Raw genomic sequence first — 17,878 nt, forward strand, 5'->3', positions numbered from 1 at the left:
ATCAGTTATGAAATATATCTATTGACAATTGTCAATAGATTGAAATCGTTGAAATATAAAATTGTTGAAATATGAAATTGTTCATACTTTGTTAATGTAAAATGGTTCAAAAAACATTACACATGGTATCATCCTATTCTGTGAAAATGTATTAAAATGAATATGTACTAAAGTTTCTGAGAGGAAGTATGAGTTCTTTTTTCCTACTTGGTGGAATTATGAGATTGTTTGTTTTATGCTGTTTTAAAATCTTTTGCAGTTTTCCTTTTTTCTGAAATAGATTATTTATAAAATAAAAAATGCTAAAAATTATAAAATATTGTATATAAGAGCAAGATTTATTTTAGTCAAAAGAATTTTAAGCAATATGATGGAGAAATTGAAACTAGAGACTTGATGATTATTCTTATAGAATCATATTTGCCATAAGGAAAAGAGGATATGTATCTCAGAAAAGGTACAAAGAAGAGAGTTCTAAAACAAAATGAGGTTTGTGAGAATAAAAACTAGTATATGAACATGCTTTAAAGATAAAAAATAGTGGAGAAATCAGCTATGTCAAGTAGTTGGTAGATTTGACCTCCAGACTGAGGAGTGTTTACTTTGTCCACTAAGTAATAGAGAATGTAGATGGTATATAAACAATAATATTTAACACCTTGATAACTGTAGACATAGTTACTCACAGGGTTTATGTTTGTAACTTCAGTCTTTACCACACAATTCAGTTAAATATGTGTACACACACACAATTTTATACAGTATAAAAATAACACCTATGGAAATTGAGAAGGAAAAGTCTTCATGGGTATTTCTAAACTTAATTTCTAAAAAAAAGTTGGTAATAAATTATGAAGTAAATGGAACATAAATAATTGCATACATTATTCAAGATAATTGTTCTAATCATGAAAAGTAAAATATTAGTGTTTCTGAAGTTTTGAATATGAATACTGCTCTACTAAATGAATCACTAATTATTCTACAAGTAATACATGTTTATTAAGATTTCAAAATGACATATCTTTATATCAGAAGAATCATTTAACAATAATTTATTTTCTGAATAATACTCAGTAAATACACTGCTTATGACCTGAGTTATTGCGGATAATTTTCAGACCCTAGAATAAACCAGGAACCTGACTGACCTCACATACATGGATGTGTGTGGCCCATATGTGTAAGGAGTATGCTCTGAAAATGGGTTGGAAGAGTGCACGGATATGTTCTGATTAAAATTTGGAACAATGGGGTTAATTTAGGTGGGAGTAAACACTTATTGATTTAAAAAATTGAAATAACTACAGAAGTAAGAAAATAGTCCTGTTTGCTTTTTCTTCTATTTTTTGAGGAGGTGCATGACAATAACAGTCTATATTTATAGAGTCCTTGCCATGTTTTAGAAAAAGCTATGTGCATTACATCTCTGTAACAAACTATGTTACCTTTTAAGAATAAAGAAACTACAATTCAAAGGTTAAGAGACTTGCCCAAATTCAAAAGCCAGTAAATGATAGACTTCATTCAAATATTCAATTTTTAATCATACTGAATCCTAATAAATGGCCACTTTAAAAATTAATTAGGAAAAGTTGATATTTTAACTCAATAAGCTTAAGGTTTTTAAACCTATATTTCTTATAAAATGCTTTCCAAATATAGCATCTCTATACTAATGAAAAACATTAGAAAAACCATATTTACAATACAACAGTTAATCTTCAGAGATTAAAAGGTTTGTAATTACTAAACTTTAATTCATCTGAGACTTTCCTGTTAAAATTTTAAATGCATTTCCTTTCATCTCATTTTATTGGAAATACAAAGAAGCTAAAGTTTACTGTCTAGCAGTATTTCTTTAGAAACACAGAATGCCCAAATAACCTTCAACTTCTCGATCTAACCTCATTTTTATAACTTTCTAAATAGAACCTTAAAACAAAGTTTTTTAAACTAATGTCCACTGGTATTAAGTTATAGGTATTATTTTTGTAGACAGTCCACTGCTTATATAAAATTAAGAATTCTGCAAAATCCCAAATGATTAAGGACAACTGATTTAAAGTATTTACATCCCTTCACAAATAAGCATCTTTGCCACAACCATTAAACACACTCTCTTCCTTTTTAAGTTGTAAAATGTATGTCATTCATTTATTCAAAAACTACTTTTGACCATGATGTGGCTAGAATATGGCAGACAATCCATATGGAACACCCAGTCCGATGGAAGAACTGCATGTAAAATAAGTACTTCCAGGAAACTTTAATTAAATACAATTTGGATAATGATTATGACTTAAGATTTTAGATTACTTTGAGGGAACAGCACACAGTAGGGTGAGCTGACCCATCTGGAGGGTCAGATAAGTTTTCCTGAAGAAGTGGTATTATAAATGAGACCTGAAGGATGAGCAGTGCCTGCCTCCCCAGGTGAAGAGGCCAGGGAAAGGATCGGAAGAGGCATGGGACTGAGGAAGGAGGACACTGAGGATCCCAAAGAAAGCAGTTGCACCTGGGGAAAGGTGAAAGCAGTGAGGCATCCATTAGAGTGCAAGGCGCAGATGTCTCAGTGTCTGCCTAATTCTGCCTTCCAACCTAGATGCTCAGCTCTGCTTTCAAAGTCATCCACATTACATACAGTTACCTCTTTGTCCCCCACCTCTTTTCCTCGCAGATTCCCTACATTCCCCTATGTTGCATCCTCCAAAATGCTGACAGGGCAACTGTAATAAAAGCGAAGCTGAAACAGATATGTTCAGGTTAAGTGAAAATTCCCGGGTCTGGAAACAGAAGTGCCTATAAAACCCGCTGTTTAACCTCTTTCTTTGGTTGCCCAGTTTCTCTCTCCCTCTGTCCCTCTCCTCTCTGGGTATGTTTCTCTACATTTCTTATCTTTCTATTCCTTCTCACAAGTGTATGTGAGAAACACACACACACGTGGGCTCACAGAAAGTGTTTTCATGTCTTCCATTATTCATAATAGTTCCTCTCCTGGCTCTGTCTCTCTGCCATGGTTATTTCTTCTACTTTCCCCTAATTTGTTTTCCTTATACATCCCCACTTATTTTTGAAAATATAATTTTAATATAATCTGCACTACAGAATATTCCTGAAATCTGTCCTGTCTGCGCTTTTGTGGTATTATTCACAAAAATCCACGATCCATTCTAAGCATAAAAACACATCAGACAGATCCACAGAGAGACAGTCTATAAAATATCTGATCACTAGTCCTCAGAAGTGTCAAGATCATGGAAATATAAGGAATGAAACACTGTCAGACAAGAGGAGACTGAGACATGATGAGAGAATGCAATGAGGTTCCCTGAATTGGATCCTGAAACAGGAAACAAACAAACAAAAAAAAAACATACCAAAAACAAGAACTAGAAAACCTGGTGAAACCCAAGTTAGGTCTGTGGTTTGGTAATGGTATTATACTATTACCAATTTCTTAGTTTTGATAACTATGTCATGGCTATATAAGATGTTAACATTAAAATGAATCTGCCACAGGTATACATGTGTTCCCCATCCTGAACCCTCCTCCCTCCTCCCTCCCCATGTAAAGTTTAAAAATAAAATAAAATTAAAAAAAAAAAAAGAAAAAAAAAATCTACAAACGGTAAAAAAAAAAAAAAAAATGTTAACATTAAAGGATGTAAAGGAAATATAGGAACTCTCTGTACTATCTTAATGCTTTTCTAAGTCTAAAGTCATTTCAAAAGAAAAAAAAATTAATGAGGATAATAAGTCTTTCTTTTAGAGACTTGTGAGTATCAAATAAGCTCATATGAGTATAGTACAACTCAATAAAAATGCCAGCTACTATCAGTATAATTACTAGTAACATTAATTGCTAAAATTGTCATGACAAATATACATTAATTTAATAGAATAATTAACATATTATTACACATGGTTATTGTTAGGTGAGCTTATATCTTTGAACACATAAGTATGACAACATTTTGGCTACCATACATATGTTCAAAATATGAGTTTATCTCAAAGCACAAGCAAATGGCAAAAAGTGACAAAAAATAAAAGTAGGAAATCAGGCAGTCTTAAGTGAATTTTTTTCACATATTTTAATGTTGACAATTAAAATATTTTAGCTATTTTGTGCCAATGAAATATTAAGCATACGGAGAAGCTAGAGGAGGTCTGTTTCTAACATCATGGAAAGTGAGAGTGTTCATTGCTCAGTCATGTCCTACTCTTTGCAACCCCATGGATTGTAGCCCACCAAGCTCCTCTGTCCAAGGGATTCTCCAGGCAAGAATACCGGAGTGGGTTGCCATTTCCTTCTAAAGGGGATCTTCCCAATCCAGGAATCGAACCTGGGTCTCCTGTATTGAAGGCAGATTCTTTACCAACTGAGCCATGAAGTAAAAGCTTAATGAGACTAAGGCCATGTTTCTGATTGTCTCAGTGCCATGCAATGCAGTTTGAGATTCTACTGGGCCATTGCTGGGGTTCAATGGCATCAGCAGGAATGATGAGGAGGGAGTGAGGACCAACAATTCAGGGAGAGAGCAACACCTTTCTAATTGTGAAGAGTGGCTCTAGACAAGAGTCCAGTATTTATAATGTCAAAAGGGTGTGACAGTTTCAGGCATAGCTGGGCAACTGTGTGGGGAGGTTGGCAACTGCTGCTGCCAAGTGACTTCAGTCATGTCCAACTCTGTGCGACCCCACAGACAGCAGCCCACCAGGCTCCCGCGTCCTTGGGACTCTCCAGGCAAGAACACTGGAGTGGGTTGCCATTTCCTTCTCCAATGCATGAAAGTGAAAAGTGAAAGTGAAGTCGCTAAGTCTTGTCGGACTCTTAGCCACCTATGGACTGCAGCCTACCAGGCTCCTCTGTCCATGGGGTTTTCCAGGCAAGAGTACTGGAGTGGGGTGCCATTGCCTTCTCTGGAGGTTGGCAGGGACGGATTTCTGTCAGTCAGGTGAAACAGCATTACTGGCAGCAGGTAGTGAAAGCACCATTATCATTACACTATCTTATTCAGTCACAGATTCAAGGAGATGTAGGGAGTAGGGGGATATCGCTTTTTGCCCATTGAGAGACCTGGGAAACACCACTCGGGATTTCTTAAGTGCTCAGCAAAGCAGGTTGGCATTCATGGAAGGACCTCGATTCCAGTATTAATGGGAAACCGAATCCCTAATCTATGGAAGTAAGATGAATTCCAGTTTTAGAAACGGTCAATTTTGTAGAAAGAGAGTAGGAAATTCTGCTCCTGTGTCTTTTTAAAAGCAACCAGCGAACATCCCTGTTATCTACATTCTTCGATACCAAGGTGCCACAGGTGATACGGAGGGTTCTCCAATACACGTTTTAACTGCATCGGGAATGATTCTGGAATAGATTACAGCCTGGTAGTAAATTTAGCCTTAGAGAATGAGCAGTGGCAAAATTAAAGGCTCACAGGGATTCAATGAATTCACTAGCCGTATTCTGTATTTTGGTCAAGGTCTGGACAATAAGATTTTTTATTTAAAAAAATAAAACTGTTTTGTTAAAAAAAACAAAAACAAAAACAAAAACTTTTTTGGTATGTCTCAGATAACTTAAATACAGCTGTTGTATCATCATCCATGAAAAGGACAGTCATAGGCATTCATGGCTTTTATGTTTTATTTTAAAATAAAATTAGAATATTTTATAAACTATTGGAAACTAAATGGCCAGAACCTCCTGCTTACTTTTCCATTGACACTACTGTAGTCTCAAATGGGATAATTAACACAAGTAGAAGAAAGTGCTAAAGGTAAAGCTGTTCCTATCGTGGATACTGAAATTCACAATGTACTCATGACTAATGATGAAATATGAAAAGCACATATGTCTAATATGAAAATTCATAGCCACTGCTGTCATGAAAATATGTTTACTCTCCATGATAGAATAATTTTATGGATATGAACAGCTTTAGAGACAGATATGATTGCTCATGGACACATTGTAATTTGGCTAATGTGGGATCATTCTCTTTGCAAAATTCCTCATTTATTAATTTATTTATTTGTTTGTTCATCCATCCAACATTTGCTGTTAGTCACAGTGTGTTGTGACGAGCAAGGCTTCCCTGATGGCTCAAGTGGTAAAGAGTCTGCCTACAAGGTCGGAGATACAGTAGACGCAGATTTGTTCCCTGGTTTGGGAAGATCCTCTGCAGGGGAATGGCAACCTCCTCCAGGGTTCTTGCCTGGAAAATCCCATGGACAGAGGAGCCTGGCAGGCTACATTCCATGGGGTCAGGAAGAGTCGGACACAACTGAGCACGCATGTGCACAATGTATTGTGATGAGCATTAGAGGAACTCTAATAATGAAGATACGCCCCAGCCCCCACCCTGCAGGAGTCTGCTGCTCTGAATTAAACCATCAGCCGTGAGGTGACATTTAGTGGCATTATTGTCAAATTTCCAAAAGCATCAATGGTTTTAATTTTTTAATGGAAATATCAGCTCAGTTGATAATCTCTTGCCTACCATAGAAGCTAATACTACTTGAATACTTGTGAGTGTGTTGTACATCCATTATCATATATCCTATAATGGGTCAGTATCCAAAATCACTGGGTTGGCCAGAAAGTTTGGGTTTTTCCTGAAAGCTGTTACAGAAAAACTTGAATGAACTTTTATATAAAGAACTCAAACAACTCAACAGCAAAAAAACCCAACAATTCAATAAAAAATGTTCAAAGAGTCTAAATAGACATTTCTCTAAAGAAGACATACAGATGGTCAACAGGCAAATGAGAAGCTGTTCATCATAACTATAAGGGAAATGCAAATCAAAACCACAATAAGATATCAGCTCACAAGTATTAGAGAGGCTCTTATTCCAAAAGAAAAGTTTAAAAACGCTAACTTGTAGAGATATATAGATATACACACCCCTAAAGTCATCATAGCATTATTTACAATAACCAAGATGTGTAACTACTTAACTTTGACTGAGTGCTGAAGAATTAATGCTTTCAAATTGTGATGCTGAAGAAGCCTCCTGAGATTTCCTTGGATTGCCAGACCAAACCAGTCAATCCTAAAGAATATCAACCCTGAATATTCATTGGAAGGATTGATGCTAAAGCCCCAATATTTTGGCCACCTGTTGTGAAGAGCTGACTCCTTGGAAAAGACCCTGATGCTGGGAAAGATTGAAGACAAAAGGAAAAGGGGTGGAAGAGGATGAGATGGGTAGATAGCATTATCGACTCAATGGACATGAATTTGAGCAAACTCTGGGCAATAGTGAAGGACAGGGAAGCCTGGCTAGCTGCAGTCCAGAGTTGCAAAGAGTCGAAGATGACTTAGCAACTGAACAACAGTAATACAGTGCAATTTTATTTGAACACAAAATAATAAAATCTTGCCATTGAAAACAACATGGATGGACCTTGAGGACAATACACTAAGTGAAATTAAGCCAGACAAAGACGAATACCAATTACCATACGATCTCTCATATTTGAAGTCCGCAAATCTTTTAAAAAAGTGAAAACAAACACACTTACATATACAGAAAACAGATTGGTGATTGCCAGTGGAAGGGCATGGGGTGTGAAGACAGGAAGTTAATTGCATGGTAACAAATGGTAACTAGACTTACTGTGTTAATCATTTTGTAGTGTATACACTACATAGAGGGCTTCCTAGGTAGCTCCAGTGGTAAAGAATCTGCCTGCCAATGCAGGCAACGTAAATTCCATCCCTGGGTCGGGACGATCCCCTGGAGTAAGAAATGGCAACCCACTCCAGTATTCTTGCCTGGAAAATTCCATGGGCAGAGGAGACTGGTGGGCTACAGTCCAAGGGGTTGAAAAGAGCTGGACATGACTGAGCATGAACAGGAGCAAACCTGAAACTAATATAATGTTATGCACTAATTTTGCCTCAATGAACTAAAAATAAACCCCAAAAAATCTCAGTTGTCAATGACCCAGTTTTGAGACCTAAGATGGGTTACTAGCCTCCATGACCCTCAGTCTTCCTCTCTTAAAACATCAGAATACTGTCAGCACCACTTCACAATGTTTTTCTTGATTTTAACTGAGAAAACTTGTGTAAAGCCGTCAGCAGCAAGTCACTCACCCAGAGTGCTCTATACATTTTGTGTTGTGACAACATAAGAAGCAATGCATATTGAAACATCTATTGTTTTTGGTAGCATATCTTTAAGATTCTAAGTAATGCACATTTTTGAGCAGGCAGTTTGTTGCACTAGACTTGGCATAAGAAACCTGGATTTTAGTTGAAGTTCCCTTTTTAAATAAAATGGTTATAGTAAGATGTGCTGTATTTATTGTGATGATCTAATAAAACACCTAGGCAATAGCCATAAAGAACTATGGAAATTAAAATTCTATCATTATTACTATTGAACAACTGGAACCATAGTTGGAATCCATGCAATAGCCTTCGAAAGGGAAAAGTTAGCTCTTGGAGTATAATTGATGTGAATAACTTCCTGGTTACGTAGCTGCAGACACTCCAGAAATATTCTTACTTTCACAAAGAGATCAAAAACGGCCACATATGCCAAAGGAAAGTCTAACACCAGCACTCTAGGGAACTCAAAAAACACTGTCTATGATTTCTTGAAATCCTGAATATCAATGCATTTTATATAGAGATGAAAAGCAAGGATACTACTTCTAATTTTCTTTGAAACATTTAATTCACAATGCACTGAGGGTGGATCAAAATGATAAATAATTTTCTTGTCTTTTGCCAGTGCTGGCACAAAAATGTGTAATAACTTTCAGTGAATATCAAGGTGTTATGTTTCCTATTGCTTTTGTAAATTCTTTTGTGGGGATTCTTTTGATGAACGTTGAAATTATTTTCTCATTGTCAAACTCCACATAGAACTGTGTGATGGACACTTCGGTAGAGAAGGACACAAAATAATATCTTATTAGCCCAAATAATCTTGAAAATAATAATATATAGCTTATCCTTACAACAACCTTTTGAAGAAAATGGTACTATTATTCCCATATCAGTAGGAGCTAATTGGTTTAAAAGTTGCGTCTGTTACACAGCTGAGGAGTGGCAGAGCAGAAATTCACATCCAGACAATTTGGCTTTAATATCTATGCTCTTAAACACTAGATACACTACATGCCAGGTTTTATGCTATAAATTTAGCCTTTTAGTTAATTAGGCTCATTGTTTTATATTGCTAGCTCTATTTCACAAAAAGAATAACCACACTCTTTGCTTCAGTTTCCAACATTTTACAAATAACTGGCTAAATTTATAATCGGTCTGTTGAGTTCCAAATTCTGTGCTCTCACACACATGATTCTTGGCACTGGGTATCTGATGTTTAGTCACAGATGCCAGCACAGGTTTCCAGGACAGCAATGTTAAAGAGAGAAGCCTGCCGATTCAGGACACCCACCTAATGGAACTTGCTAATGCCTGAAAAGGACCATTGGGAAGAAGTATAGGCCTGCTAAGATCAAATTTTCATTGGAAAACTGTAGGCCATGGAGTATATTATTCTTTTTGAACTCCTGTACATCTACATAAAAATTCATCCACACCTTCATCTTTTCCAACTTGTCTCCCCTCTCAGAAGCTGGTATATCCCTACTCCACTCCATGTCCAACTCTTCACCTTGTGATCATATTCATATTCCTTAATGCTGCTTCTGAATTTTAAATCCTTATTTCATATCTCAAACTTTGTCTTCATTATCTTTTTTGCATTCTTCACTCTATATCATACTAAAAATGTACATAATCTCCTGCCATCCTACTAAGTCCCCCAAAGATTTGTCCCCTCTCTTCTCAGCTAATTTCCTTAGCATAATCATCTAGTCTTCCCACCTTCACTTCCTCACATTTTCCTTAAATTTTATGTCCTTAGCATTTCTCAAATTCATTCCCTGTTCCTTTCCTGCTGCTACTGTCTCATTGCTCTTATCCAGAATATTATTCTCCCAATAATTTTGTTTATATTATCTTATCCTCCTAATTTTTCTATGTTACTACTGGAATTATCTTCTTAAAACTATAATCTCATCAGGTTCCCCTTGTTAAAAAAAGCTTCTAGTAGATTCCCAGTTACTGCAAGATATTCAAGTGAATGAATTGCACCAGAGAGAAGAAAGAAAATACTGTCAATAAAATGATCACATGAAGCTGATTAAGGGCTTCTCTGGTGGCTCAGTGGTAAAGACTCTGCTTGCCAATGCACTGGATTCAATCCCTGTGAATCCCCAGAAAGATCCTCAGGAGAAACAAATGGCAACCCACTCCAGTAATCTTGCCTGGAGAATTCCATGGACAGAGGAGCCTGGTGGGCTACAGTCCAAGGGGTTGCAAAGAGTTGGATACAACTGAGCGGCTAAAGAGCAAGCAACAACCAAATTGATTAAATTCCATATAGATGTCCTTTTCTTTTGCAAGTGTTATAAGGAAATATCTCATAGTTTGTTTGTTTTTTTTTTTTTAGGATTAAGATTTTACTGCATCTAAAGAGACAAAAGAAAGGTTAGATGCGAATTTCTAGTTTTAAAGAAAAAAATATCTTGTATTGATCATCAATGGACAGGAGGTTGAGGGCTGTCTTACTTATGAATAGCCAACTGGTGATGAGAAGCAATACATCTTTAACATAACTTTATCTTTGAAGATACCATGAAAGTCAATACTATCTGATGAGCATCCAAGAAATTCTAATGAAAATACAGGACAAGAAAATGGAACAAGTCATCTGGTGGTTCTCCCACCATCTCTGCTGTGTAATAATCCAGCCACTCAGGCAGTTTGCAGAGTGGCAGTGGCCCTGCCGCCCAGCTCACGAAGGTTCAGGGGTGTCCAGGCCCCGGGGCACACGGCAGGAGCCGTCATCACCAGGATGCCCAAGAGGAAGGAAGGTCTGATCTGTCAAGGGTAGTTGTGATCAAGCCTCACAAGAGGAGAGTGATGATGGTGTCATTTAACCTTCTACCACAAAAGTGTAAATAAAGTCAAAAAGGTGGGCAGAAAGGATGAATCTTCACTAAAAAAAATGTGCAAAGAAAAGGATAAAGAGCCTCAAGTGACTAACCATGATCACAAAGAAGATTTAGCTGTGGAAAACAGAGAAACTAAAAAGGAGAGTCCAGTATCTGATGAAGTAGGTAGAAAAGGCCAAGTCTGATTAATATCGTGTGGGGCTTCCCAAGGATCTCACTTGGTAAAGAATACACCTGTAATTCCAGAGACACAGGAGACCTGGGTTTGATTCCTGGGTCTGTAAGACCCCATGGAGGAGGGCACAGCAAACCACTACAGTATTCTTGCCTGGAGAATCCCATGGATAAGAGGAGTCTGGCAGGCTACAGTCCATATGGTCACCAAGATTTGGACACAACTAAAGCAACCAAGCCCACATGTACTTACCACATATAATCACTGGTTCCCATCTCCCTTCTAAGTACAATCCAAGTGAATATTTTCATCAATTATTTTGTAAATACAACCTTTTTTTTTTTTAGTAGCTCTAGAAACATTTTTAAGAAGGAGGAAATCTCACCTCATCACATTTTTTTTTTTTTTTTTTTTTTTTTAGTGTAAATGCTTCATTTTTAAGAGGTTAACTCATTTGCTGGTTGCCATTGGTGGTGGTTTTTGGTTTTGGTACAACCAGAAAAGAGCAACATGTTAAATATGGGAGGTTTTGATAGTCTTGAGTGTTAAATATCCATAGGTAGGGCAGTAGCTTTTATATCCTATAATACTTAGCACACTAAATGACAATTTGTACTTACAGTTGTGCATTGACTATACCTTGAATATTTACATTACTTCTATTCTCATTTTTTTTTAGTATAGTTTTTTCCTACAGAAAATCACTCTTTGATTGTGGCTCTTGTCAGAATGACATGTTCTCTATAACATCCTTGGTGGCAGTAGTCTAATTTCCCTAGTAACTTTGTTATTGTGCTGTGAAAGACTGAAAATTTGAATCTGTAGTATATATGATATTAAACTGTTAATTGGTGAGACTTATGATGTAATAGTTTATCAAAATTTGAAGATATTGGTACTTGATATACTCTTAAGAAAAATTTGCTTCCAAATGTCAGGCTGGAAAGTCACTGCAATAACTGTTTAAAAGAAATTATAACTACATGCCTTTTAAAATTTCAGTTCATACATTAAGAAATGTGTACAAACAATAAAATCTCAATTATAAAAGAAAAGAAAGGAAAATGCAAACTGGTGGTCATTCTTTACATAAAAGATATTCAGTAGCATTTTCTCTGAATATCAGTATGCTTTCCTAGACTTATGTATATTAACATTTCTAACAAAAATGTCTTGTTCCTATTTTAATTTCAGATGGATTAAATGAATTATATTCTTATGGCGCTAACATATCTTTAAAATAAGTTCATAGAGATATCCAAATAATCAATTTCTCTATGTAATATTTTATCACAGCATACATGTACCAAGGATGAAGAATAAATGAGAATTTGGTTTCAGACCATTTCAGGGTACAAATATGCACACCAGTAATAAGAACAAAGCATTAAAGGGCCTTTGTTGTTTCCATTTTTATCTTTACCATATTAAACAATACTTTGGCCACTTGATGAGAAGAGCTGACTCACTGGAAAAGACCCTGATGCTGGGAAAGATTGAGGGCAGGAGGAGAAGGGGACGACAGAGGATGAGATGGTTGGATGGCATCACCGACTCATTGGACATGGGTTTGGGTGGACTCCAGGAGTTGATGATGGACAGGGAGGCCTGGCGTGCTGCGGTTCATGGGGTCGCAAAGAGTTGGACATGACTGAGCAACTGAACTGAACTGATATTAAACATATGTCTTATAATTTATAGTGTTAGTTTAAAATATTTATGTGCATATGTAATATATATGTTCATACAGTAACATGTAAAACATTATATAATTTAAACTTAATTTCCTTGCCACAAATATGCCACATCTACTGGGAAGTAATTAAAAAAGCAATTATGATTTCCTAAGACCAAAAATGAAACCCAAACAAAATTCCTTAGTTGTAGTATTTTATGCAAATATTTTAGACTCATGGTTTCATTTTTATTCTCACAATAACCCTGGGCATACAAAGATATAAAACATATTTCTGTAGCATGGAAAGAACATGAGCAGCTGCTTGGTATTACAGGTAACTAAATGGTTAGCTAAGGACAAAAAGCTGGTAGAAAAACAGATCTTTCTAAAAGTGAAAACCTTTGGGCTAGTTGGCAAATCTCTTCTAGAAGCAGCAAAGTGGGGGGAAAGGACAAGCTTACTTCTCCACTGTGTTGTTTAGTTTTTAAATCGTGCCTGACTCTTTGCGACCCCAAGGACTGTAGCCTGCCAGGCTCCTCTGTCCATGAGATTTTCCAGGCAAGAACACTGGAGTAGGTTGCCATTTCCTCCTCCAGGGATTGAACTTGTGTCTCCTGCATTGGCAAGTGGATTCTTTACAAGTGAGCTACCTGGGAGAGTCTTTTCCTATTCCTAACAGTAAAGATTTTAATACCTCTCAACCTTGGCTGTAAACATGAATAATTTAGAAGCTTTGAATAATCTCCAAAACTACCCTGCACTTCTACTGGGGTCCAATAGAATTGAAAATATTGGCATCAGGTGTGAGCAAAGCTCCCAATGATTAAAAAATGCAGTCTAGTTTGAGACCCTTTGTCTATGGTAATTCCAGGTGCACTTCTTTGCGAGTTCTTAGAAATTACTTTGCAACAGATTTTTGGCAGGAAAAAAACAGGGAAAACAAATCCACCTTGCTTTAAACCTCCAGGCACCAAGCAGAATGCAATTTTCACTTGGATGCCTTTAAGCTCCTGAATAGGGCTACTGTTTGCCTGTTGCCCTAAAATGACTTTGGCATTTCTACCAAACTGGAAAAAAAATTAACAAATCATCCTTGTCCAATTAAGTTGATGCCACAGCTGTGACCTTTACCAATGTCAACTGCAGCTAAAGTTGACTTTGAATTGCATGGAAAGAAAAACAAAGATAGAAGATGGTGACTCCCTGGGATGGGAATGAAATAATGAGCTTTCATAACATAATTTCATCATTTTCTTATCTACACTGTTTTCTGAATTGCTTCTTCTGCTGTCTTATGATAGTTTCCTTTCTTTATGACATTTACTATTGTGACTGCTGACATTAAATGTATTGTGAGGATTCATCCATACTTTTTTTTTTAATAAGCCAGACTTTATTTTATTGCTACATTTCCCCCACACACAATAGGGTGCATTTGCTTCTGCCTACCTTTTCTATTAATATAATACTGGCAAGGTTTAGAGTTGTTTGAAAAACAAAAAGCAAATCTGGATTGATCCTCTCTTTACAAAATAGTTGATTTCTTTATACTGCAACAATTCAGCCCCTCCGAATACAAAGCTTCCAACAGGCAAAAAATCAGGTGTCACAAACTATGGTTTAAAAATATGCAGGCAGCAGGCACTGTACCTGTGCATTTAACATACCTCAATTCTACTGCTACTCCAAACCAGCTATACTAACAGCAATTCTTGGAGCATCTAGATAGAATCTTAATCCTGATGGCAATATGTGGTTGTTATCGAGTCTAACAGGATACCTGGGTTATGCCTTTGGCCAGCCAAGTGGGAAGAGTACGCAAAGACCACATCTAACTACGGCAGGTCTTCAAGCTTACTATCCTGTCACAGTTTATAAAGGTGAGGAACTAATTATTGGGAGCTGCACAGTCAAAATGGCCAGAGAACAAATATACACCTACAGTGCATAAGATCAAGTCAACCATCTTGCGGCTCCTTGATTGTCTCTGGATGTGATCTCAAACACTTGAAAAGGACCTTTAAAGCATGCTGGGAGATAGTTATCAGAATGTTTGGGTATCTTTGTTCCTGAAAACCACTAACAGGGCTCACCTCCATGTTACTTCTTGCAATAAGCACAGAGGGCAACTCCTTAGAGACGACTTATTATAGATACTGAGCCTCAGAGAGTTCAAGGGGTGGGTAGGCTCAGGACCATCCAGGGCTGAGCAGAAAATTCTACAAGCCAGCTTGACAGCCCTAAGTCTTATCCTGGTTCTCAGAACATTTCAGTTCGGCTCCAAGTCAGCTTTGCTCCAAACTGTGCAGTGACAGACATTTGAAATCATTGGGTCTGAAGTTAAAGATACCCACTAACCTGTAGGTCTCTTCTCGATCAGTGGCATAGAAGAGCCCCCTGCATAGAAGAGCTGAACTTGGTTGGCCATGCTCTGTGCCTCAGCATCATTCAGAAATGTGGAATCCATTTCTGCTGTCATTAGCACTATACCATTTTCTTCCTTAAGTTCAGGGTAATGATATAGAATCAGCTGACTGGCCGCAGCTTCCCCTGGGATCTGAATATTTATAAGTGCAGTGAAGTGGAGTTCAGTACCTGTCCCTTGCCAGACAAAAAACTCATAACCTTCCCTTCTTGGTAGGCCACACAGAAATGTTGGACAGGACTAAGCCTGGTTCCAAATCAAATCAAACTTTTATTTAGGAATAACTGCGTAGACTGTTATCTTTTGCTGCAAAATACTGCTGCCAAATCTGTTTTATTTCTTCGGCAGTTTTGTCTTTCATCATCTCAATGTTGAAGATTGAACTGAGAGTCTAGTCCTTAGTGAATCCTCGGCCCACAGGCTGTTTTCCCAGTGTCTTCTGTGCCACACATGTGATCAAGTCCCCTTGCTTGGAGTGCCCCACTGGCTGCCTGCTAAACTCACTGCGCTTCTCTCGTCAGGACTCAAAAGCAGCTGAGTCAGACCTGCACAACTGCTGGATCTTTTTGCAGTAGTGATATAGAAGGGGTTGGCCTCGAGCACTTTTCCGACCCCGCTGCCAATGGTGCCCCTGGTGGGCCTGCCGGAGCTGCGGCGCACCAGGATCACTGCGAGGCTGACAGGAGCCCCAGTCCCAGGGCGCTGCTGCAAACTGCGCACAGGCCGCCCTAGAGCCGGCCCCGTGCAGAACGGCCGGGCTGTCACCTCGGCAGCCACGGCCGTTCCCACCTCCTCCCTCATCCATACTTTTATGCTAAAAAATTGTAGCTGTACTTGTTTGAATGTGTTCTTCTGTCTGCACAGTTAAACTAGGTCAGATCACTCACTCAGTCGTGTCCGACTCTTTACAACCCCATGAATCGCAGCACGCCAGGCCTCCATGTCCATCACCAACTCCCGGAGTTCACCCAGACTCACGTCCATTGAGTCAGTGATGCCATCCAGCCATCTCATCCTCTGTCATCCCCTTCTCCTCCTACCCTCAATCCCTCCCAGCATCACAGTCTTTTCCAATGAGTCAACTCTTTGCATGAGGTGGCCAAAGTACTGGAGTTTCACCTTCAGCATCATTCCTTCCAAAGAAATCCCAGGGCTGATCTCCTTGCAGTCCAAGGGACTCTCAAGAGTCTTCTCCAACACCACAGTTCAAAAGCATCAATTCTTCGGTGCTCAGCCTTCTTCACAGTCCAACTCTCACATCCATACATGACCACTGGAAAAACCATAGCCTTGACTAGACGAACCTTTGTTGGCAAAGTAATGTCTCTGCTTTTAAATATGCTATCTAGGTTGGTCATAACTTTCCTTCCAAGGAGCAAGCGTCTTTTAATTTCATGGCTGCAGTCACCATCTGTAGTGATTTTGGAGCCCCCCAAAATAAAGTCTGACACTGTTTCCCCATCTATTTCCCATGAAGTGATGGGAGCAGATGCCATGATCTTCGTTTTCTGAATGTTGAGCTTTAAGCCAACTTTTTCACTCTCATCTTTCACTTTCATCAAGAGGCTTTTTAATTCCTCTTCACTTTCTGCCATAAGGGTGGTGTCATCTGCATATCTGAGGTTATTGATATTTCTCCCGGCAATCTTGATTCCAGCTTGTGTTTCTTCCAGTCCAGCGTTTCTCATGATGTACTCTGCATATAAGTTAAATAAACAGGGTGACAATATACAGCCTTGACGAACTCCTTTTCCTATTTGGAACCAGTCTGTTGTTCCATGTCCAGTTCTAAATGTTGCTTCCTGACCTGCATACAAATTTCTCAAGAGGCAGATCAGGTGGTCTGGTATTCCCATCTCTTGAAGAATTTTCCACAGTTTATTGTGATCCACACAGTCAAAGGCTTTGGCATAGTCAATAAAGCAGAAATAGATGTTTTTCTGGAACTCTCATGCTTTTTCCATGATCCAGCAGATGTTGGCAATTTGATCTCTGGTTCCTCTGCCTTTTCTAAAACCAGCTTGAACATCAGGAAGTTCACAGTTCACATATTGCTGAAGCCTGGCTTGGAGGATTTTGAGCATTACTAGCATGTGAGATGAGTGCAATTGTAGGTAGTTTTTGTTTAAATTAATATCCTGCCCCAAATCTCCAAGTATTATCTTCATTTCCACATATATTAATAATACTTATTTTGAACATTTATTGACTGTTTCCAGTATGAGACACTATTACATATACTAAATGCTCTATGTTAATTTTCTTAATCTTTACAACAATTTGATAAGGTTGTGCTGTTATTGTCTTCATTTTATATCTATGGGAGCATAATCTAATCTAAGGGGTTAGTTGATCAAAATTTCAAAATTAGAAAGTCTTAGAAAAATATATTTACAGTATCTTAGAGATATCAGCATGATATAGTAGTTTTGATACTGACATTTACTTTTAGTATAATTTACTTATTGTAAATGTATATAATTAATATTTAATAGTAAGTGTTTTGGAGAAGGCAATGGCACCCCACTCCAGTACTTTTGCCTGGAAAATCCCATGGACAGAGGAGCCTGGTGGGCTGCAGTGCATGGGGTCGCTAGAGTCGGACAC

At 37.8% G+C, this 17,878-nt stretch overlaps 1 protein-coding gene and 1 pseudogene across 4 annotated transcripts in view; both read right to left on the reverse strand.

Annotated features, from left to right (window-relative positions):
- Positions 1–17,878, reverse strand: part of LUZP2 (leucine zipper protein 2) — a 518,159-nt gene that overhangs the window by 27,156 nt on the left and 473,125 nt on the right. The gene's annotated exons all lie outside the window — the stretch shown is intronic.
- LOC123333600 lies at positions 15,087–15,688 on the reverse strand (annotated as a pseudogene).

The sequence above is a fragment of the Bubalus bubalis genome, chromosome 5 (genome assembly GCF_019923935.1).
Source record: "Bubalus bubalis isolate 160015118507 breed Murrah chromosome 5, NDDB_SH_1, whole genome shotgun sequence".
NCBI lineage: Eukaryota > Metazoa > Chordata > Mammalia > Artiodactyla > Bovidae > Bubalus > Bubalus bubalis.